The sequence below is a fragment of the Lepisma saccharinum genome, chromosome 29, assembly GCF_977018435.1.
Source record: "Lepisma saccharinum chromosome 29, izLepSacc3.1, whole genome shotgun sequence".
Taxonomy (NCBI): domain Eukaryota; kingdom Metazoa; phylum Arthropoda; class Insecta; order Zygentoma; family Lepismatidae; genus Lepisma; species Lepisma saccharinum.
In genome coordinates, this window is record NC_139257.1 from 31,286,990 (window position 1) to 31,312,754 (window position 25,765).

Genomic DNA, 25,765 nt, shown 5'->3' on the forward strand with positions numbered 1-25,765 from the left:
CAATGCTCTGTTGAAATTTGCAATTCAAATCTGTAATTTTCTCGATGAGCATAAAAACTAGGTTAATTAGTTCGTGTTTCCGCTAGCAAATATATTGAACATTAATTACTGCAGCTGCTTTTGTGAAAATTAATTTCGACGATACCAGAAGGTTATTTATATTGTACATTACATGCAGTTATACCTTCATCATTTTGCCACTTACGGTCAACGTGATGGCACGGGGTTGAATTGAATTTCCAACAATTTATCTACGTCTGGCAACCCTTATTTGAAACAGATCAGAGTGGGAGCAGTGCCATGGATGAAGGGGCAATACTGCAGAGACTCAACAGGGTTGCCTGTGTCTGTTATGGTACAGGGTGGCGCAAAAAGAACCCATGCTTTTGGAGTAAGTACAACGTCGTTGATTTTCAAGATACAAACGTTTTATTAACACCAAAACCATCGCTAAGAAATGCAGTTTGGATAGGTATACAGTGATGATTTAAGTATGGAAGATGTCGGAAAGATGACAATTGCAACAATTGAATTCGCGCAAGTTGTAAAGTACAGTGGTATCCATGAGTATTACCGTGCACATTGTCTTTCACCGTGTTCGTGCACTTTGTTTGACCCAATAAGAGCTTCAAGAATTAAAAGAAAAGTCAAACCAAGCTGTTGACAACTTCTGCACCAGGATACATAAAAATCCATCGCTAAAAACACATAGGATGTGAGAGAATAATTAATGAAAATAGTCATGGACAATTTGCACGGTAATACTAATGGATCGCACTGTACGTTAGAAATACAAATATTTCAGTATTTACTAGTAACATGATATAAGTATAAGGGTTATAATCAAGAATCATTACTTTTAAAATTATAATTTAAAATTGATATATTCTTATTTGGGTTGTTAAGTATTCTTTTTAAGTTTTTTAATAAATGGAATCCGATAATATTATAGGAATTTCTTGTAAGTGGTTAGGTTATACGAGGGCCTGCTGAAAAGTAATGCCTCCTATTTTTTTGTGACCGTGTAAAGACATTTTGGATTTTGAGCAACCATGCATTGTACTCTTCAGACTTTCCCGCTTCTCCATTCCAAGTTTCAAACTTCTATCACCAGGGGTTGCTGAACTAGAGCGAGGAAAATGGCAGCATGTAACCATACTATGTCTGTGCAACTGAAACTGCGTGAGGTGACAGAGTTTCTAACTGCAGAGAATGTGTCCCCAATTGACATTCATCAGAGAATGAAGGCTTTTTATGGCAATGAATGTGTAACGTCAGTACTGTATGATGTTGGGCTGTTCATGCTCACAATGAAAACCCCTGCCAAGGAACTCCCAACGTGTGGGACAAAGAACTTTTTGAGAGTTAAGCGTTCCTCAGCAGGGGTTTTCATTGTGAGCATGAATAGCCCAACATCATACAGTCTTCTGTATACAGCATACTGATCTTCGACAGTCAACCAGTGCGACCATACGAAAAAGGCTTTCGCTGTCACTGCGAAATTCCATTGAAGTAGCCGAAGTTCTAATCCCTACAGCACGAAAGTTTTTATAAAATAAGAATTAGTGTCAGTGAACATTTGTGGTTGGAAATACTAATAGAAATATTTCCAAAAAATACTTTTGAAGTACCAACTATTTTTCTACGTCTGGCAACCTTGATCGAAATATATCATAACCGTAGCGTAACTGTAATCCCATCAGGGTTGCTTCAATGTAACCAGGCGATGGGCTGCAAAATCTATTACACCATTTTTCTGCTTTCCTCGTTGGAACTTGTTGACGCCGAAGTTTTGTCAGGCAATTTGTTGATTCTCCGGAGAATTAGCGCTAATTACAAACTGCAGATTTCATTTGCAACCTCATTTAAGATATTCCTTTGGGATTTGAATTGATGTCTCTTCTTACAGGGAACGGACGAGAGAAGGTTGATTTGAAATTATCCGCTCCTGTGAGTAGAAATTTGACACCAACATTAAAGAGAACCGGTATTAGATGGGAAAGGCTTAGACCAAAGTTTCTTAAACTGCAAGTCTCTCTGACAATTAAACAGAGAGAATTTGTTTGTGCCATCTAACGACAACAGTGAAAATGTATTTTGATGTCTTTGTTTTCAAAATCACTGTGAGTCGCTCTCGGTGAATCGCTCGAAAAGACTCGTTTGTAGGGAATAGTTCGGGAAGAGTTGTTCGCAAATAGTCGATCGTTTGAAAGGAATACTTTGAAAGGAACCGTTCGCAACGAGCTGTTCAGAAGGAATCGTTCTCAACGAGTCGTTCACGTGGAATCGTTTGTAAGAAATCGTTCCAAACCATTTTACAGACATGGGCATTCCCACAAATTATTATTATGCTCATGATTGTTATTATACAATAATAACTACCATAAACTAATAACAACAAAGCAATTTTATTTCAAAATTATTATTATTATTATATGCTTAGGGAGAGGCTTCTATCGATCAACGAAATGAGTTTTATTCAGTTAGTGTACTGAAATGTGTAGTTATTCTATCTTGTTATTAACTTTTGCACACCTCGTCCAAGAAAAAGCTTTCAAAGTTAGGGGATTTTTTTTCCTAACGGTTACCATTATGGAACTCTTTATTTTTGGGATAAAATATGGTAGAATATGAAAATAGAGCTTGATTCCTACATTTTACACTGAATTTTCGTCAGTTTTCACTTTGGTTCTTCTGTTTTTTCTGTTATTAATACAGAAATAATAATCTTTCTGATGAATTGTAACCAGTGATGTGCGTCTACGCGTAAACAACGATAGTCTACATTCTACACGTAGACAATTTTATAGACGTAGATGACGTAATCTATGTAAACAACATGGCGAAAGGTGATAACTTATCAAAGGGTGCCGTGGAATTAAGAGAAAATTATACTGCATACCAGTTGCTGATGTGTGAGAAGAACTTTTCATACTCCTTCTTCAAAATTAGAACAATTTCTCACCTAGGATGAAACCTAATATAGAAAATATTCTAGTGTTTTATGGGAAAAAGACCACTCTTGCCTCACGACTGCCATCTGTTGTTGTTTTTGCACACTATTTGTCTTCTTCCATAGTTGATAATAAAAGAGAAGATAAATTTTGTTGTAAATAGGGTTCTTTTGATTTCGTTAGGAACCAATATAGTTGAAAATGTCACTTTCCTTTCATGAAACCCTTGAAAATTAATTTTAATGCACTTTAGATTGTGTACGTAGTCTATGTAAACTACATCCCAATGTAATCTACGCGTATATTACGTGTAGACGTAAACTTATAGTCTACGGCACATCGCTGATTGTAACTTGAAGGATTACAGAATCAAGTTTCCGAGAAGAGTCATTCTGAATAGTCGATCGTAAGGAATCGTTCACAATGAACTGTTTACAATGAATCATTCACGTGGAAAATAATATTTCAGGAAATGAATTGTGAAACATTTATAGTTCCATGTGATATACAGTAATGCGAATGGCAAATTCCGACGAAGATTCCTTCCTTAGTATTTTTATGAGGCCACCGATTATATTGCAAAACTAAGGAACGGCTCAGTTACACGTTCTCATAGAAATAACATCCCAGGAATTGAATGAAAGAACTAGGAGAAATGAGGCGAATGCCTGTATTGTTGCCTGCTAATATCACCCCTGGACATACGGACATAAAGACAATGGAAGGAAATCTCTGGCAGAATAAAACCGCTAATTATAGAAAAATCCAACAATGCATTAGAGCTACTGATGCGGACATGGGTTCGGAGAGAGGATTGTTGTAATTTACTTGTCTGAGAATATAGTCTGTCTCTTGAAGATAATAAAAAAAGGTTGTTTTTTTCTCGTGTTAGCATCAGCTGTTGGAAACTGTCGTTAATAGAACAATTTCGCTTACATCCGTTCTGTTAGTCGCAATAGGCTCCAATCTGAAACTTTCGAACACCAGGAAACCGTTTTTTAGAATGACAAAAGGATGAACTCTCTTTATTGATAGTAGAAAGCAAGCCACCCTTCCATAAATTGCTAGAGAGTCATCGGATAGCTGTTGATTTGCGTGCTATTAAAATCTTTTGTTAGGGTTCCGATATCCCTGAATTCTTGACTTCGGAGTGAGAAGGAGGCAATTTACAGCCCCAGGATTGTCGCCTCGAGCTTGGCCATGGGCCAAAGTGCTTCTTTATTTCCACTTCTCTCACTGTCTACCTCTTTATTGTTTTTTATTTTACACTCTCTCCCTCTCTTTCTTTTCGTAATCTCTTCTTCTCTCAAAATATCTGTCTTTAGTGTTTATTACCCTCTCTTTCTCTCGCCATCTCATGCTTTTTCTTTCTATCTTTCACTTCATTCCTCCTTTTCTCGCTATCTTCTTCTAGTGCTTCTTCATTTCTCCTCCTCTTGCTTTCTCTCTCTCTCTCTTACTTTTTCTCGCTCTCTGTTTCTCCCCAGTATTTCTCGAGTGCTTCTTTCTTTCTCAGGCCTTGTCTTTTATTTTCGCAGCTTATGGCCAAATTTAAGACCTCGGCGCCTATTTCTGAAGCTTTCAGCTACTATTGTTGGTGTTTGTAAAGCCTATTATAGGAGTATACCGTCTGTTTTGTACCCTTAGAGCTATACGCAGTTCATAGCTCATTTTAAGACTTTAGTACATATTTCGTATTAAGTTTTCGAGTCTATTTCATAGTTTCAGAGATCTATTTTAGTTCAAAAAGCCTATTATAGAAGTATAACGCCTATTTCTGCAGATTTGGAGCCTATTCTTATTACCTTAGCTATAGATTTTCAAGTTTGCAGCCCATTTTGGGAGTTTACCACCTATTTCTTAAGTTTTAGAATTTTTCTAGTTTGTTGAACATGTTATATGAGTATAGCGCCTATTTCCGTAAATGTAATGCCTAGTTTGTAATACTAGAGCTTATTAATGTTTATAGGCCAATTTAAGGTCTGGCGCGTACTTCTGAAGGTTTAGAAAGCAATTCAATAGTTCCAGAGCCTATTTTTATAGTTTCTAAAGATACGAGGGTATGTCAAAAATTATATGCACTCTTACCACAACTTTTGTCAGGTTGGCCACACTGCCTTCAGCGCTTGTGTGCTATAAGGTTGTACTTTTATGGTCATGTGGCCGATCACTGGTCACTATTCTTCCCTGGTGCATACTGCCAGTGGACCGGCCATGTTTAACAGAAAGAAAAATGGAGCGATTAAGATCAAACCTCGGCCACGTGACCACAAAAGTACAACCTTATGGCACACAAGCGCCGAAGGCAGTGTGGCCAACCTCAGGAAAATTACGGCGAAAGTGCATTTACTTTTTGACTTACCCTCGTATTAGGGTAGCTCAACGCCTATTTCTATGGATTTAAAGCTTATTTTGTAGCTCTAGAGCTTTTTACGTCATCTATGACTGAAGGTTTAGAACTCATAACGTCATTGCCTTGTAGTCAAGGAGTTTCGGGTTCGATGCACGGTGGAGGCACATTGCATAGTGGTTCGGATCCCATTTTAAACTGTAGGTCCAGTCCCGATTAGCTTATCTGTGCAAAATGTGGACTTAGAAAAACAATTCGAACTTATTTCTGCAGTTTTGGATCCATTTTGTGTATGCTTCGAGATATTGTAGGAATTTTTAGCCACAGGAGCCGACGTGTAGTGTTAAAGCTGAAAATAAATTACTCTTTACGACACATGGGTACATCCATTAAGCAAGGCCAGAGTTCCTACCTGATCTCATTCTCCACCTTCCTGCCAAGAGGAAAGTCAGCTCCGGGTGGAGAAGCCAGGCGGAAGATGGAGACAGAGGGTAACGAAATTACCTGCAAATTGAATTCACCCCCCTCCCCCTAAAACCATCCACCTTACACTATTCGTCCTATCCAGGTCCCTACGCTCTGTGCAAAATAGTGGTAAATCACTTTTCGCGGCAAATCCTTTTCCATTGATCAAGATTTTCGCTTGTCTGCCTTGGAAAAAGTCGTCTGAATTCCTCTTTTTAAAGTCCGCCTCTTCTCTCTCTCGCTGGGTTTCTCTGCTATCAGCGCCTCGCCGAAAGGGTGAGGTGAAATCTCGTTTTCAATTTGGTTACTGGAAGCGATTCGTGTGTCGCGGGGAATGAAGGGTGTGTTTTGCCTGCACGATGAAGCGTTACTCTGAGCTTCTGTGTTTGTTGCCCCCCCCATCTCCACCCTCTACCCCACCGGGAATTGAACCCTGGGATTTCTGATTGTCAGGCCAAAACTGAACACCCACCGAAGGCGAAAAATACTACGGAAATACCATGGAGGGTAAGACCTCTCAAATCCTCATTTCTACATGTAAGACACTTGTTCGTATATTTGCTGATGCCATCTGTGTTCAAAGCGCTAAACTAGATGAGAACGTCTAAATATGGGCGAAGGTTTAAATATGGGTTTTGGAGTTATCAGCGCTCCCGGGCGCTGCAGCCTGGCAGAGGCTATTGGAACTGGTTATCTGTCAAGGACAAAGGTTGCGGCGCCAATTCGCAAGAGAAAGTGCTGGTTAGTATCGGCCTTGGACGCTCTTATAGAATTGCGACCTCCGAAAACGTTTTGCAGGTATGTTTTAACTCAGCGTTTTCTGAATTCTCATCTGCTTTGTATAGGTTATGATATTAGCGGTAAATAAAACAAATGTGGGCTTTTATAATGCCATGATTTGTTTGTGAAATTTGTACCACAGAGAGCGAAAATAAATTGAAGAAGAAAAATAGCGTGATGGTCTAAATATGTGCTATGACATGAGGTCTTATGTTGAGATCATATTTTCAACAAATGTTTTAGCGACAAATGACTGTTTTTAAAATGTTAATTGCTTTTTGTGATATTGCCACTAGTAGCCCATATTTAGACAATTTTGAAATACATCATTTTACCATTTTTTGGAAATTGTTTTTTTTTTTTTTTAATGTAGATCTTCTATACTTTAGCATGCTATTACATTTAAGTATATATTTCATAGATATGCATTTTGAAGGCAGGTGCTTGATATTTTATTTTTTTCCTCCGAAAATGACAAAATAAAAAGGGGGGCCATATTTAGACCTTTTACTCTACAAGTGCGTAAATACTCTCTTAAAGCAAATATAGATATGGAAAGGCTAATGAGGTACTGAAATGGGGAAGAACTTTTTAGGAATAGTTACCAGTATGGTCGCCATTTTGAAGTCCGCGATCTTGGAGTCAACTTAATTTTTTTGAAATTGAAAAGTGTTAATGTGACATATCAAATTGGGCTAGAATTTTAAGAGAAACGCGATGGTGTGCTAAATTTCAAAGCAATTTATCAATTATGATGATTGAACGCAAGTGTTTTTCCTTATAGATGGCTTTATTTGTGATGCTGTTAATCCCCCCCCCCACCAAAAATAAAACTGATGGAGGTCGTTCTACTTGGGTCTGCTTATCAACTTCATCACTCATCCTCATTGTCACGATTCCGGGCTAGATACCGGGTGGAGGCGCAAGTGGTTCGGATCCCACTTTTTAAACTATAGGTCCAGTTCCTGTTAGCCTTCCTGTGCATAAAGTGAACTTAAAAACCAAACTCAAAAACTCATTGTCACTATCAGCCAAAAGTGACATAAAAGTGACGTAAAATAACAAAAATACTTACAAAATACACAATTTCAGCAACTCGAAAACACAAAACACTAGAATTTCTCTCATAAAATGTTTAATCAAGACTCGAACACATAACCTGTTACTATGCTGCCATGTGTTACGATTTCTCATATGTTGTCCAACTCTTAGTCACTCCTGTATAGAGGTCTGGTCTTGGGCATTTCGCAAGGGAGAGATAAACAAGATGGCCTCCATTAGATCTCAGATTAGAGATAACCAGTAGCCGTCCGAGATGAAACATTTTCCAGGGAAAGAGAGAGAGAGAGAGAGAGAGAGAGAGAGAGGATGATGAAAAACGAAACCTTGGATGACCTTATTGCCTGAATGATTCATATCGCTCAATCTTTTGCGTAGTAGAGACTCTTAAGATACTAACAACCTCTGCTTCTCATGTTACGATCTTCCAAGGAGAAGTTTCGTCGTTCCTTTCTTCTTAACGAACGGAATTCATTAACCGTACTCTATTGCTTCATGCCGCACCAGACTTCTTTAAAGTTTTAATTTGCTTTTGGACATTGATACAGCAACTCGCAAGAAAACAAGCTATGAAAGCACGACGCCTACTTGTGTGGAAAAACTCGCTCTAGAACCTTCTTCATAGCATACGTGCTATCCCTGTCCAGCGGACCTACTAGGTGACAATATTACCGCCATGGTATTACTAACAAAATTTCTTATTAATACTAATAGATGGTAGCACAATAAAGTTCAATATAGAGTTTATGAATTAGAAAGCAGTTAAAAGTATATATGGTGACGTTGTTGCACATTAATGAGAATTAGTGTAGAAGTTTATTACAATGATACATACATACTTTCTCCAGGGTGATATGTTACTTGTGGCTTTGTAACGCCTTATACTGCGCGTTTATTGTATGGGTGAAAGCTAATAATTGTTAAAAAAAAAAAAACACCTGAACAAGGCTCGTTCAATATAATAAATGAAAATACGTTGTAACAAATATTTATTACAAGCACCAAAAATAATTACAGTACTATGTGTCAACATAGTCTCCCCCTAGTTCAATCCACCTAAGCCAGCGCTTGATAAGGGCTATGATTCCACAGGAAAAAAATTTTTGGACGCGTGCGTAACCACGCATGCACCGCAAACTGGACTTAGTCCATATTTCATTGGCCAAAGGTGTGGAAATCGAAGGTGCGAGATCTGGCGAATATGGAGGGTGTGGTAAGAACTCAATGTTTAGGTCCTTGATGGTAGACAATGTGACAGTGCAGAATGACTGGTTGCAGTTTTCGCGCAAAAGGTTGCAGTAGGTGGTACGGTTTACATTAGGATCTCTGGCCATGTAATGTTCAAGAACTGGCCCCTTGTGGTTCCGAAAACAAAGTTAACATGACCTTTCCGGCACGCACCTTCTTCGGTCTTGGAGACGAAGGATGTCCCAATTCCATTGTTGTGCCCTGTTTGAACTTCTCAGCCCACTTGTACACTTGTGATCGACTCATACAGTTGTCACCGTACTGAACTGTCATGCGGCGATGATTTTATATCAATTTTACGCTTTCACTCAACAAAAATCTCACGATACTTCGCTGCTTCAGCTTTGAGCACTCCAGTAAGGGTGGCGCCATCTTGGTTAACTGTTTCCCAGCATCTCTTGCGCGAGGCAGGCGTGCCAGCCCCAGCTGTGAATATCTTACATACGAGGGTCACTATTTATATTTTGAGCCTAACAATGAAAAACAGGAATTTGGCATTGAAAACTGCTTTATTGTTTTTCGAAGTATTCTCCTTTATGGTCAATGCACTTTTGCATTCGTTCGAACCATTTGTCAAAGCAGTTTTTCCAATCTTCTTGAGACACCTCCATAATATGGTTTCTGAACGCATCAACGGCGTCTTCCGCCGACGAAAATCGTTGTCTACGCAATTTATTCTTGACATTCGGGAACAAGAAGAATTCTTTGGGTGCCAAATCAGGACTGTACGGCGGATGACCCATAAATTCAATTTTTTGACTGTTCGAGATGTGTGACAGCTGACATTGTCTTGATGAAGAATGATCCGACGGCGTTTGTTTGTTTTCCGTATTTGACCGAATACCTCTGGCAAACAAATTGTTGTGTACCATTCAGAGTTGACCGTTCTACGTTCCTCTAAAGGCACAGTTGCCACATGACCAGTTTTCCCGAAAAAAAAAACAGGCGACCATTTGTTTCGATGTGCTTCGAGCGCGAACAACTTTTGTTGGATTGGGTTCATCTTGAAACACCCATACAGTCGATCGCTGTTCACGTTCCGGCTCATATGCATATATCCATGATTCGTCACCTGTTACAATCTTATATACGTCTTTTGAAGCACCACGATTGTATTTATTGAGCATTTGTTTGCACCAATTGACGCGAGCGTCTTTTTGAGTTTTTGTCAAATTGTGTGGGATCCAACGAGAACATACCTTTCTCACAGCTAAATGATAATGTAATATTTTATATATGCTGGTGGAACTAATGCCTATGGTTGCCTCAATCTCACAGTATGTCACATGCCGATCTTGCAGTATTAGGTTTTGCACATCATCAATGTTTTCTTGAACAACAACTGATTTTGGACGACCATCGCGAATCTCGTCGGTGAGCGAATGGCGGCCACGACTAAATTCGTTATACCAGCGTTTCACAGTGGCAAATGATGGGGCTTCATCGCCAAATGTGGAAGTAAGTTGATCGATGCACTCTTGTCTTGATAATCCACGTCGAAAATCGTAAAAAAATCATAACACGAAAATGTTCACGAGTTAATTCCATTTTATTGTTGTCGCGCAATCTCCAAGTCAACCTAAACAACACAAATGAAGCTATTGACAAAACATTTGAAGTACGTTATGGTAAAAAATGCCAGACGATTCCGTGCAAACGTCAAATCGCGCCTAACTTCAATCAGTGTTGCCAAGGCTCAAAATATAAATAGTGACCCTCGTATACCTTCACAAAATAACGAACATATAACAATCACGGTCTTATTATATATTTTTTATACTAATTCTCCGATTATTTATTGAATCCACCTGTATGAATCCACAAATATTCGCTTCTGTAACACATTAAAGCAGATAACTTGATGCTTTTAGTACATCAAAATACACATAGAAATGCATCAACACATATCGTTTCACCCTTCGCTTCTTATCAAGAACAAACCCTGTTTCCCTAAATTTGTTCACAAGTTTTCGAACTATCTCTGTGTGGAACGGGAACATCTGGGAATCCTGCTGCGAAACACCTTCTAACTTCCTTTCCTACAAGAATTCGTAATGACTTAAGAGTTGTACATAAAAATTAGTTGTTTTAAATTGTACGGATAGCGTGGCATTATTAGACAGCAGAAAAGCACCAGTAATATGTAAACTAAAACAAAACAATCTAAAACACTTGTTAACACCTTAACACTTCAGACACACGTACAAACTGGACGCCAGCTATCTGGATACTGAAGCACTGACACGTCAGCGTAGCCAATGTACACTCAGAGAACTAAGTGCATCATATCGATTGATGCACTAAAGTATGTTTTATGGTTTCTTCAAAGAATCAGATTCATATTTGATGCATTTTGGTGCATTTTCGTATGTCGTGAAAGAAACACCAAAGTGCATCTTGATTCAAGTGAGGACTTATTACAGTTCAGATGCACTTCAATGCATCAGTTGATGCACCTTGATGCATTTTGATGCATCAGAATGAATCATCCAAAAATGCAGGAAGGTGCATCAAGGAACATCAACTGATGCATTGAAGTGCATCTCGACTGAAATAAATCCTCACTTGAATCAAATGATGCACTTTGGTGTTTCTTTCACGACATAAGAAAATGCACCGAAATGCATCAAACGTGAATCTGATTCTTTGAAGAATCCATAAAACACATTGTAATGCATCAATCGATGCATTCTGGTGCATCAATCGATATGATGCATTTAGTTCTCTGCGTGTACAGCTGCGAGTCTAAATCCCCGGCAGACGGCCTCCCACCGCCCGGCATGTTAGCCACCGCTTCACGGAAGACTCGGCAGTGAATGGCACTGTATATTATCCTCATTACTAACTTTATTGAAGAACCATAACCAATAAGCTAAGCATTTGCTAATGTTCTGGTTAGTACCCATGCAGCACGTTGAGACTACGCACTAAACGCAGATCCAACTAGCTAATTTTCTAACTTTTGCTATCTTAAATCGTTTAGAACTTAAAGCGTTTCTTAACACTAGCATTGTTTTACCTTTCAGGCTTATCACGGACGCAGGATCGAAGGAAAATTATGTCGACAAGACGCCAGAGGAAGAACGCCTAAGTCGATGGTAAGTGAAGCATTTTGTTAAGTATCTGAAACGCATGCATGCTTTAATAACGATGAATATTCTTGCACATTTTTATGTTCTTCAAATTAGCTTTGCACCACGCTATGAAGGCGTATAGGGGGTGTGGAGTTAGGGCCCCCCACTTTCTCGATCACGGCCGAATGTGGAGGTGATGTGATCAGCACCACGCCCCTGGCCGCCTCCAGGAAACGAGCGGCTAGGGACAGCATTAGCATCTTGGGAAATACATGCTAACAGCACCAAACCTGACCTGCCTAACTTATCCACGTAGGCATATAATAGTGTAAATAGGTTTGACAAGTTATATTTTGTTTATCTAAGCTATTATATGCATACGTGGATAGGTTAGGCAGGTCAGGTTTGGTGCTGTTAGCATGTATTTCTCAAGGTGCTAATCCTGTCCCTAGCCGCTCGTCAAGGTACCCACTTCAAATACTTTTTTCAAATGATAGAGGGCACTCTGCAGATATGAAAAGAATTTCACTGTATTAGCATCAATTAGCATTATCTTTAGTCGAAATAATATTCATAATAATTCGTCATAATTCGAACTTAGAGTACAGTGCAGTACACAAAGTACAAATTTTCGAGGTAATATGTATAAGTTTCTTTTATCATAATACCAGCACCCATTCGTTGTTGAAGTTGTTTTAAGATAACTGTGGGAATTAAGGTTTTTGCAGACCCGAAGGGGATGCCAGGTGGGGATGCTTCGAGGGGGGATGCCCGGCGAGAATGCCGGGAAGGATGCTCCGAGGGGATTGCCCACTCATTGGCGTATTTGTGATTTCATTTCGAGAGCTAGGTTTTTACGTACATGCAAATTTGTACGTATATATTACCAGTCAGTAAATTAAACTATTGTCTTGCCGTTCTAAGTATCTTAGAGCATTGCCTTTAAATAGGGTGATCATAATATTTTCACTCCGAAACGGGGCATCCCAAGGAGATCCTGAAAAATCGGTTAGGCCTAATTATAAAAGTATTGTGTTACTATTCTTCTTATTATTATTATTTATTAAAGGATGGATCACATAAACGATACATCATAAACAATAACTGAAATATGAACTTCCGTTGTCAAAAGGTAATAATTATTATAATCTTCGTATGACTTACATTGTGTGTGTTTCTGGTTCCTTCTGATCAACCTTTGATGTTAGTCTTACGCTGAAGTTGAGTAATGCCAGAAGAATTTAGCAGAAGAACCTATCTTCTTGAGAGCAACCTTATTCTTCACCAACTGTTCATAAATTTCCCTGAAAACCTTACCCACACGCTACGCGAGATTTGCCTTTTGAGTTTGTGTCAAGACGCGGGAAATATAAATTCTTGTTGCAATTTCGTATTAAAACTATTGAACTAGAAACACCGAAAACTTGACCAAATTTCTGTTCCAAGTTCAAACACAACGTCCACCTAACCCACCTACAAGTTTCTTCGGGACATTTTGATACGTGCATATGTCCTGAGAACTTAAGTGGAAAACAGTCTGCTGGAATGCGATGAATTCGCATTTGTCTCGGCTCGGTGAGATTGGTCAGTTTTCAGAACGGTGTACTTTAATCCACAAGGCTGCAGAATTTTCAGAAGGGAAATCTTTGATGACTTGGACCATTAATGGACACGAATCGAATGATTCTTTTTCTATTGTGGATTTTTTTACATAGTTAAGAAATGGTATGCTATATGGTTTCAATTTCAATTTCTTTGAGGGGAAAAAATCATCCCTACAATAATTTTCTTTTGCAGAAAATGACATTTTTCGTTGGAGGGAGGTATCCCGGCGCCCCCTATTAATTCGCACATTGCAGCATGCACATCACACACAGAGAGATAGGGAGAGAGAGAGAGAGAGAGAGAGAGAGAGAGAGAGAGAGAGAGAGAGAGAGAGTAAGAGAGAGAGAAAGAGAGAGAGAGAAAGAGTAAGAGAGAGAGAGTAAGTGAGAGCGTAAGAGAGAGAGAAAGAGTAAGAGAGAGAGAGAGAGAGAGTAAGAGAGAGAGAGAAAAGAAAGTAAGAGAGAAAGTGAGAGTGAGAGAGAGTAAGAGAGAGAGAGAGAGTGAGAGAAAGAGTAAGAGATTGAGAGAAAGAGAGTAAGAGAGAGAAAGAGAGAGAGAGAGAAAGAGTAAGAGAGATAAAAAAGTAAGAGAGGGAGAGTAAGAGAGAGAGAGAGAGTGAGAGAAAAAGAGTATGAGAGAGAGAGAGTGAGAGAGAAAGAGTATGAGAAAGAGAGAGTAAGAGAGAGAGAAAGAGTCAGAGAGAGTGAGAGAAAGAGTAAGAGAGAGAGATAGTAAGAGAGAGAGAAGGAGTAAGAGAGAGAGAGTGAGAGAAAGAGTATGAGAGAGAGAGAGAGTAAGAGTGAGAGAGAGAGAGAGTGAGAGAAAGAGTAAGAGAGAGAGAGGGAGAGAGAGAGAGAGAGAGAGAGAGAGAGAGAGAGAGAGAAAGAAAGAAAGATAGTTTGTGTGTGCGATTCATTTACTACTTTTTCCTTCCCCATTGTTACCCAACGGTACGCCGTACAGACACCTATTGTGAGAATGAAAGTACAGTAAAACCTCGTTAATTCGGACTAAGTTGACCGGTTTAACGAAAGTCAGGATTAACTGAAATAACCTAAAAGAACAGTAGAAAGTGCATTAAAACTCCGTTTATAGCAACAAAACACGTTTATTATGATGTATTTAAAGGGCATAGGCCTAAATCGAAGAATGCGGTTGTTGACTTCTAGCCACATTTAAAACCTTACATTCTGCTTTTTTCTGTCTGTCCGGATTAAGCGAAGTCCGGCTTATCCATATTTTACTGTAATGATATTTTATCATTAGCACATGAAATGTGTGCGTAACCACATATATGAACATATAGCACAATATTTTGAGTAATTTTAAATGAAAACAGTGACAATAATAAACAGTGGCGGCGATTAGTGGGGGGGGCGAATGGGGCAGTTGCCCATCCCCACTTTTTGCCATTTTTGCCCCTGCACTATGCTAAACCCTGTATACGAGGGAAGGAAAACTGTCTAAACCCCCCCTCCAGTTTTGGCAACTTTTCCCCTTAGTTTTGGAACCCAATCGCTGCCACTGAATAAATCAAATGTAAGACTTCCTGTACCTTTTTCTCCAGAAGAAAGCACTTCATTTTTCCATTTCTTACATCTAACTTAACATTGAAGATTTTCGGGGATAAACCCGCCTCTGATATGCTCTGTAGAATCTTAAACCCAAGCAAAGTTCTCTCTATTTTTGAATACCTGTGCGTATTTTGAACTTCAATACCTGCCTTCCATTGTCTTGTTCTTCTTTTCAACAACTTAATAAAGAAAAGCATTTTCTCCAGCATCCTTCCCCCGAGTGGTTTCGACGCGGTTATTGTCTCCTGAGATTAAATTGCTGGAATAACGCGATTAAAAGCTAAGAGCTTATAAAATGGGGCAAATGGAGCAATCTGGAGATTGGTGTAGGAAGTAGGTCGTTGCAACGATTTCGAGAGGCAAAATGGAGAAGAATAAAGACGGGTGTTGGGGAGATGAAACAGAATAAGTGTAACGTAAGTGCAGATTGAAAAGACGAGCTCATAAGTAGGAAACTGAGAAAATCATGGTCGACGAAAAAAAAATACAGAAAGGTTGATGCTGGTGATTAAAATACGAGGGTTGGCGCATAAGTCATTGCAACTTTTTTTCGCGACGGGACCAGGACGAAAATCCAAAATATACAAATAGAAAGGGGCAGTGTATGGTACTGTGGAATGTATGAACAATGTATATTATATGTATCAGGTGTAGGATAGAGGAGAGGGCAAAACATCCTTATATAGAGCATCTTGCCAAATGTTTTTACAGACATATATTAACATAACCGGATTAAACGAGGTACTTACTACGGAAGGATACTATTCCCCACAGTTTCCAACAACTCCCTGTGGCATTCTCTGCCATTTCTTCCCCGAAGAACGGCTATTTTGATACAAGAACGCTGTTCACGCCGTGGCAAGGCGGTTGACTCAACAAAGAAGTACCACTACCCTCTGTACGTTAACCGTTCATCGCACTGCCATCTATATTCCTTTTCCGGAATGTCTTGAGTAAGAGAACGCGAACTCGTCCTGGGCGCACGTTGCGGGTGTGTGACTCGTCCAATGAACACGCGGAGGGGAGGGGTCGCGCGGGAGGGGCGACTCAACTAGCCAATCGCACCCTTCCCCACCTAGTCCGGCCACGCCCACAAGCTTTCGCCTCTGCGCGTCGCTACTCCAGACATTCCGGAAAAGTTGTATAGTGACGTGTTCACATATTACGGGTGCCATGTTCTCCGGTACATACGATCATATTGTAGTATAATTGATCAACTTTGAGAAAAAATAGTCGCGCAGCCCTCGTGAAAATGGTTCTTTTATTCACCTTCTCTTTCTTGATGTTATCAGGAGAGATTTACTGAGAAACCGAACTGCCCTAACAACGCAGGGCCTGAGAGACTGTTAGTTACACCACGGTAAGATAATTTTTTAAGATAAGCGTAGAGAGAATGAGAAAACGATGCAAGGAAAGAAATTAAACAGATAGAGAAAGGGGGAAACCAGAAATGAAGAAAAGAGAAGCAAGTAAGAGAGAGAGCGACGAAGAGAAAACAATGCAATAAATAAATAAAAGCATAAATAAAAAATAGAAAAGAGGGGAAGCGAGAATGGAATAGAGAAGCAAGTAAATGATAGGTATGAAGAGAAAGCTATGCTAGGAATGAAATAAAAGCGTAAATATGAAAGAGATAGAAAAAGGGAACGACAGAAATAGAGAGAAAAGTAAATGAAGACATATATATATGAGAGAGAGATAGAGAGAGAGAGAGAGAGAGAGAGAGAGAGAGAGAGAGAGATGAAGAGAAAACGACGCAAAGGAAGAAATATAGAAGCAAATAATACGGGTAAGGACGGGGCAAACGGACACCCTAAGCTCAATTTTCAAAATAACTCTCAAACATTTGATTGAAATATTAAAATAACTTGTCAGAGAAGGTGTGAACGTTCAGTTAACACATGATAGCACATAGTATGCAACAAAATGAACATTTGTCTCAAAATAGTGTGATCAATCCCCGGATGCGGCAGTGTCCATTTACCTCGCACGTTCGGGGCAGACGGACATTTGATCGGGGTAGATAGACACGTGATGATTTGTGAACTATCATCACTCTCACAATAACAACACACAAAATATGGGTCATTTCTGTTTGCAACACAATTTACATGGAACCAGAGAGAACTCTCTAAGCACTGCACCCAATTTTGACCCTGCTTATACACATCTTTGCATACACGGCACTCATCACTTGTGGTGCGTTTAAACTTCTTTGATTTTTTGCTGCAGCTTTCAGTTTTTTGTCAGGTTATCGATGAAGGAAACAGCCGTTGATACATGTGATTGGCTAGTTTTGCGTTTCCTGCTGCAGGTCCCAGAAGTTGATGGCAAAGGGTTTAGCTCCTCAAAACTTCCACGAGATGACACATCCTCTTCTCTTGCTGTAGGCTCTGATGATCGCTCATCTTGAACATGGACAATTGCAGGAACATGCTGAAGCAGGCGTTTTGGATTAAAGGGGTATATTCCACAAGCATTTACAGCATTCCGCACAGTGGGTGCACGATTGCAGCAAGAATGTCACCAAAGACCACTTTATTGATGCCTTTTCACGCATTTCTTCGCACGTAACCTCTACAGGCATCATTGTAAAATATGTTTAGTGGGCCATAGAAAGACACATCCAGAGGCTGAAGCTTGTGTCTGCTGGTAAGCATACTGCCTTCTCCAAGGTTGGAGGGTCTGAACAGTGTGATCCATGACCATCGAGAATTAGAACTACAGGACCAGAAGGTTTTATATCAATGAAATGTCCATGAAGTGGGCAAATTGTTCCTACTGCGTATACCCACTGTCTGAAAGCACTGTTTTAGTTCCAGGGGCATGCCAATATCATAGTTGTCATTGTACCTCTGGTCCTTCATGACAATAAAAGGAGGTGAACACTGACCTGTGACAGATGCATATGACATTACAGTTACTCCCCCCTTTTTTCACAATTTTTTCACAGCATCTCTTTTGCTTCTATTGGACACGACTCTTTGGTTTGTACACCAGTTGCAAACCTGTCTCGTCGCAGTTGAATATGTTGAAAGGTTTGTCCCACAGATCGTGTTCGTCCAGTAGCTTTGATAAGTCCTTTAGCGCGAGCATACGACAGGGCCTCCACAACACACAAGCTGAGGTTCCTGTGCCGAGAAAGGAACCCCTGAAGCTATTCCTTTCCTGCCAATTGAAGATTATTGTTAAAGGTGTGTGGAATACCATTCGTACATGCATAGCGGTATACTACGCTGCGGAGTTCTTTATAGGTCAAACCGTATTAAGTTTCAGAAGGTGCTCCACTAATTGTGCCTCCACTGTACTTGAGAATGTGATATGTTGCCCAACTTTTGGAATTTGCACATTACTACACACCCGTCTTCTTAAAGTATTCCATGTAAACAGAAAATGTATTTGCTGCTGTACCTAGAGGCATTACATCTGCTACAGCTTTCACGGCCGACTGCATATTGGCATCTGTTGGTCGTCGTCGATGTCTCACCATCCTGTAACAAGGGCACATTGCAGGCCCGTAGCCAGGCAGAGGCCAGGGGGGCTCATCCCCCCCTGACATTAGGTAAAACATTAGGTAAAACGATTTTGTATTCTGATTTGTTTGAGGTGGAGAGTGTAAATTTAGACAGCATATATTATTTTGGTCACAAGTTTGTGCTTATGATTGAAGTGAATATTGCACATTTTAACTTGTATGATATAAATATATGTATCATCAAAAATAGTATGGAGTGTGTAGTAAGAGATGGTGTCAGTAGCAATCATTAGATCTTCAAGAGATGTTTTAGAAGATATAGAAAAAACTGTAGTATCTGTATGATATGTATAAATTTTATATTTGAAATTAACTTAATGACCCCGACACACATAATTTACCTTCATTTAATACTGTTAAACTTTTGAAAAATGGACTTGGTTTACAAAGCCCCCTGATAACCCGTGAGACCCCCCTGGAGATCATTTCTAGCTACGGGCCTGGTTAGGGTGTTTCATTTTCTAAGGCAAAAAATAAAATGAAAAATTTTTGCAGACTTTGCTTACGAACCGAGTCTCAGTGATGTAAAAGATATATATGCCAAATTTCAAGAAGATTGGATAATATTTAGGGGTTGCACACTTTCATCAGTTTTCTAAAAGTAGGCAAAAAATACGATATTTCAATGTTAATTACTTTTATCGGGTAAACTAGAAATCACAAACTTAAAATAATATTAAAACTAGACACTAAGATTAATAGGTAGTATGTGAGCAAAACATGTGTTATATTAATCAACTTTGAACGATGCAATCCCTTCTTTTGTTCGCTTGGTGACGACTTTTCTGTGATGCTCGACTACCCTCAACAAGAATTGTTTTTCTTGTTCGTCCCTGACCGATTCGTTAAACTTTTTTATCAGAGCAATTCCTCTTCCTGAGGTATCATTGACCACCTTAAGAGCGTTCACATGGCTTCTTAGAGAATCACTGCAGTATTCTGTCACATCGTGGATCCCAAACAATTCAAAGAACGTCTTTGTTTTATTAGTAACGAAATGGCTCAGGTCTTTTTCTTCAAAAACTAGGTTTTTACCCTCTAATCGTTTCATTTCCTTTTTCCTTGCAGGTTTGGTTTCTAAATTTTTAGTCATATTTTCCTTATCAGCCTGAGTAATACGTTCGTCCAAAAAAGCCAATCCTACGTTTGTTTCTGACAGATACCAAAGGTGTCTCTTAGCAACTGTGAGAGCACTTTTTTGACGTCTGCATCTGGGTAAGTGCTCAGAAGCTGTAGCATATCCAAATCATTCTTTGGAGCCCATCGACTTACAATTGCCTCGTGCCAAAAGCGAACATATATGAGGCTGACAAAATGTGCAACCCGTTTCATTCCTTTCAATTCTCGTTGAGGAATATTCAACTGTTTAGTGAAGAGGACAATTTTAAGTGCATATATTGCCTTTGCCATCCACCTTGCTTGATGCAGAGCCCCTGGGATCTTGAAACTGAAGTCGTTTTGAGACCAACCTCCTAGGTACAGAAGTAAGAGTTGTAATAACTGTTTGTAGTCTTCTCTTGGATGACATCCGTCTTTTAGGACATTTTGGATGTAGTTAACCATTGTCACTCGTTGTTCTTCTAGAAAGCATGGAACGGGACTTTCTTCATCCAGCATTGTCGTATATGACTTCTTATCAAGTGAAGCCCACAGACTTTGGAACTTCCGAAAAATCTGGATGTCAGAACCACTTGATATTACGCCACAACACTCCTCAAACACTCCTTTCATGGATGTGATGACGGCAAGCCAACCACAACAATGTTCGTCCGAATTCCCTTTCAATTCTGGTACATGCCCCTTGGATCAGTCCTGTATTAGATGCTGTAGTATCAAAACACATACCAATGATATTGTCACGTAGCCCAAATCGGTCCACTTCCCGAATAACTACTTCAAACCATTCGCTCACCAGTGCTTTTCAGGGCAACAGGTACGCCAAGAAAATGCTCAAAATCTTTGCCAGTCATTAGAACTGCAACTCTATATTCCAAAGTTTTGACACTCCCATGGGCAACTGAGGTCAACAGTTTACTATCCCAATGCAAGACCAAATGAGGAGGATTTTCAAAGAGTGACTCTTCGATTTTTCTTTGCCATTTTACTTCTATTGATCGCCCGAGCGATAGCTGTAGCTGGAGATACGGAAATTGTTGAAACATCGTGGCCAAGGCTCTTTGCAGTTGCTATAAATGAAGTACTTGCTTGTCGAATAGAGAGCTGTTCTCGATCCCAAGTAGACGTGAGTGCCTGATCAAGAGGTTTTAATCTAGGACTTGAACGTAATCTTTTCGTTACTGGAGGCGAAAACGGCCTCTTCGTCACTAGGTGCTAATGATGATGGAGATGAGTCTTCCAGTATAACTGTCTTATTGATTTCAGCTATAGCTTTGTAATGTTTACTCTAATATGAATCATGTTTGTCTTCTTTTGTACACTTAGTTCTTATTTTCGAGGCGAAAACCTTGTCTACTCCACTCATTGGCGAACTCATACGATCTTCTCCTTGTGACCTAAGAAATTCTTTATCTTCTTGTGATACGCTAGTCATGTCCATCACATTTTGCCGGGAAATGTCAAATAACTCGACGAGATCACCTTTCCAAATCTGCCGTTTTCCATTTGCTTCATCCGTGTTTCTCGATTTCTCTTTACCCAGATTTTGGTATTCTTTGTACAGCTTCTGTATACCAGCACGGATATTCTCCTCCGTCTTAACAGGGATATTTGCTTTCCTCCACACTTCCTGTAGTTTAGTACTGGTAGATTTAGCAGCATCCGAAAGTGTTTCTTTCATTTCCTTGTGATGGTAAATAAAAACTAAAAGTACTTGTTCCTTTGAAGGGAGCCGAGCTCCTAAAAACTCTGCCTAGCAGCCAAATTCCTCTTTTGGTTCCCATTTTAAAGTTCAATTACCCGCAAGAGATGAAATAAATACATGAGAAGCCCATTAGTACAAAGCACTTCAATATTAGAAATTTCACTAGTTTGAGATAAAAGTGATCAATGTGTGCAACCTTTAAATATTATCCAATCTTATTGAAATTTGGCATATATATCTTTTATATCACTGAGACTCGGGGCGTAAGCAAAGTCATATGAAAATCACATCTTTGGAAAAATGAAACACCCTAGGCCTGGTACATTGTATTAAAAACAAAAACATTTGAAGGGTATGAAATGCATTGCATACAATTCACACATGCCATTTCCATTACTGAGTCAAGTATACATTATTATCTCAATCAAAAAGTACCTAACAATAGTTAAATGCAATACAATTCATCTATGTCCGTTTGCCCCAAAGGGAACCTGTCCATCTGCCCCTTTGGCCTTACATTCCGATAAAGTCCACCAGATGGCAGCACAGTGTTGGCAACACGTGTGTATCTATACTTTCACCACTTCAAATCACAACTTCGACGGGACCATAGTAATCTATGCAATCCTTGTGTTGCAGCAACACATTTTCTTAGTATTCAGGGGTTTGCATGTACATTTTATGCTGGTCAGGTTTTTAGGCTGGATTGGTGTTTCTTCTTTACGATTTCTTCCGATGCTCAACGTACCTGCTCGCAAACGTTCAGGTTCGTACACAACTCCAACCAGTGTTGCCTCAATATGAGGGCACAATTTCCCTTTCCAAGGGACAAAATTTCCCTTTCCAAGGGATAAAATTTCCCTTTTTGGACCATTTTTCCCCTTCACCTAAACAAATCATGTAATAGTGATAATAATAATAACAATAATAAATAATAATGGTAGTAGTATAGTAGTAACATCAGAAGTAGCTTTAATTATTATTATTATTAGTGGTGGTGGTGGTAGTAGTAGTAATAATAGTATTTCCGTTCGTCCATGTTAATAGCTTTGAAAAAAAAGTCACATAATTTCAAGTTCATCGCTCCCTGGCCAGATGCCCTAGGTTCGAATCCTGCTCAGGAATCCACTTCATCGTTAATCCTCAACGTTACTATTATGCATAAAAGCGACGTACAATAAACGTAACAGACATATAAATAGATCTGGACTTATATTCAAAGGAGCAGAGATAAGGAGGAACAGAAAAAAAAATGTGGATATAAAATTTAAAACTATTTATTTATTTATTTATTTATTTACATTAACTGTAATAATGTGGAGTTGTCTTCAAATTTCCCTGAAATTGTGGAATTTTTCATGGAAATTCCCTTTTTCCTTTTGGCTAAAAATTGGGTGCGAATTTCCCTGCAAAAGGGAAATTTCCCTTCATATGGCAACACTGTCTCCAACTGCTGCACTGTTGCGGGATCACAGCGGCTCTGTACATGACCAGAATATTGAATAGATTCTCTCGGGCTATCGACCAGGTAAGTTGTGGAAAACATTCCAAGCTTTCGAGAGCTAATGTCACTCTCATCTTCAGCGTCTTCACTTCTACCCTGAAGATGAGAGCGACGTTAGCTCTCGAAAGCTTGGAATGTTTTCCACAACTCACCTGGTCGAGTGCGAGAGAATCTATTCATCATTCACCATCAGGAAAGCTTCAAGTCTTTCTTCAATTACTAGAATATATTTCGGTAAGAATTTACAATACCTTAAGTATCTCCAATTGCTTTCAAATTCGGCGTACTCACTAATTTTGGCCTCGTAACCACGAATCTGCAGTTAAAATTTGGCGGTCATGTCTAGAAATTGCAAAATAACCTTGTCAATTACCGCTATGATTCTCCATTCACTAACATGCAAACCATGTTTTCTGATATGAAAACATCTTCCTTCCCGCACAAGCAGTCTTGCTACCTTGTGTTCTGACGTAGTCATAACACAACGTTGCTCAAGTGTTGTGCAATAAGTAAGACCCGTTGCATGGAGCGTTGATTTGCATGTGAGAAAATGGCGTCTTGCGTAAAGGTGGAAAACATGTTTTCCCCACGAACCATTCACGGTAAGGTTAGGTTAGGTTAGGCAAGCATAGTTAAAGTTAAGGGTCATCATAAACATAGTTTTGAAACGTTAATCATTGCAAAAAATAGTTGTTTTCTTCATAAATCAAGGGTGTTTACTCCGTTCGGCTTATTTTGCAATTTCTAGACGTGCCCGCCAAATTTCAACTTCAGATTCGTGATTAGGAGGCCAAAATTAATGAGTATGCCGAATTTGAAAGGAATTGAAGATACTTCCGGTATTGTAAATTCGCTTCTATATTTCAAAGTGATTCAAAAGTAGTAGTTAATGTAAGATTTGATTCCCTGCAGAACACAATTTTTCAAGTTTGAAATTGTTTACTGTAAAGTATTGAAGAATGCAAAATCAAGGAAAGTAAGTAAGCAGACAAGCCATGTGGGAAATGTTTAATGGCAAGTTGCAACGTTCCCCGGTTGTACACCAGTCGTCAGAAAGTTAGTTCGCTACTCCTTTAGTCGGGAACATGAGAATCTTTGGAAATCATCAGGGCTTGCTGGGTAGAAAAGAAACGCAACACAGTATTCAAAGTTAAACGCAGTTTTATAATCACTTATATTTTCTATCGTATGTGAACTTACAAGCAAGGTACAGATTTGCTTACGTTTCTGCCTGAAGAGGGACAATTCTATAGCATATTAAATCACATCACAATCACTAAACACACTTGCATATAGAGTTAACGTTGGACAAGACAAACGTAAATACACGAAAGTTTCTGTACTTAATTTTTATTTCCGAGTATAGCCAGAATGAAACGGAAATAATTACCAATTACACTATTCGGCCATTCCATTAACCGTTACCACGTTCTGTTGATTTCTCACCTTCACCTGTTTTCTAACTGAGTGTGTCGTCAGGTGAAAAACAATCAGGTGGGTTCACTTCCTCTGCTGAGATGAGAAAGTGACGTCAACACGAACAGATCATGACGTATTTCTAAACATATACACAAGTTCCAACCACAACTGTATCAATCTAACTATAGTTGTCTGTGACAGCTTGCACATTATTTGAAGTAACAAACATTTTAAAATCTTAATATCTTACAAATATAAAACCTTAAACGCTCATGTTCGTTACAAAGTTAGTTAATAATAAATGTTTGCAAGAGAGAAAATTGAATGCTGTGCAGGAAGTGAAGATGAAGTGGTGACGTGGAAAACGTGATAGAATGATCAAGGCAATAATAGAAACTTAATGGGCAGGATACCAGTAAAGTAAGCGAAATGATAGGACAAACTGAGGAAATGACAGGCATTCAGTACGTTATAGTGGTTAACTCGTGACTTCAAATAGACTGTACAGGCTTCAATGACGTTGGTAGAGGAGTTTGTGGGGGCTGAAGGGTGGACGAAATTATTTCCGAAGTGTGCTTTGCTTCGCTGCTAGCACCCACTCTTTTCTTCTGTCTCTGTACCTCTCGTTCCCTCTCTCTTTTCTAGCGCTTCCTCCCTTTTTGCTTCTCTATATCTTCCTTATGTATTTCTCTCTCGTTCTCGGTTCTGTTGTCTCTTTTCTCTCTTCGCCTTCTTTCCTGCCTCTCTATCTTTTCTTTCTCTGTTTCCCTGTTTTTCTTCTTTTCCCCTTTCTCTTCTTTTCTGCCTCTCTACCTTTTCTTTCTCGGTTTCTGTTTTCTTCTTTCTCCCTCCCTCTTCGTTTCTGCTTATGTACTTTTTTCTCCGTTTCTCTATTATCTTCCTTTTCTATTTCTTCTTTTCTGCTTCTCTACCTTTTCTTTATCCTTTTTCATCTTCTTTCTCCCTTTCTGCTTCTCTGCCTTTTCTTTCTCCGTTTCCCCTCTTTTCTTCCTTTTCCATTTCTCTTCTTCTCTGCCTCTCTACCTTTTCTATCTCCGTTTCTCTGTTTTCCTTTTTCTCCCTTCTATCTCTTTTCTGCTTCTCTGCCTTTCCTCCGTTTCTCTTTTCTCTTCCTTCTCCCTTCTACTTTTCTAGCTTTTCGTTTTCCGTTTCCCTCTTTTCTTCTTTCTCCATTTCTCTTCTTTCCTGCCTCTCTATCATTTCTTTCTCCGTTTTTATTTTTCTTCTTGGTCCTTTCTCTTCTTTTCTGCCTCTTTACCTTCTCTTTGTCTGTTTCGCTATCCTTTTTTTGTTCTATTGTCTTCTCTCTTTTCTTTTTTCTTTCTCCAGATCTTACTTACTCTCTCTCTCTCTCTC

The 25,765-nt window shown here is 39.3% G+C and overlaps 1 protein-coding gene across 1 annotated transcript in view; it reads left to right on the forward strand.

The window, feature by feature from the left end:
- LOC145981588 (adenylate cyclase type 6) overlaps positions 1–25,765 on the forward strand; it is a 464,667-nt gene that overhangs the window by 183,035 nt on the left and 255,867 nt on the right. The window contains exon 2 of the mRNA XM_083114946.1: positions 11,883–11,954. The gene's annotated coding sequence lies outside the window, so the exon portion shown is untranslated. The remainder of the gene's footprint in view (positions 1–11,882; positions 11,955–25,765) is intronic.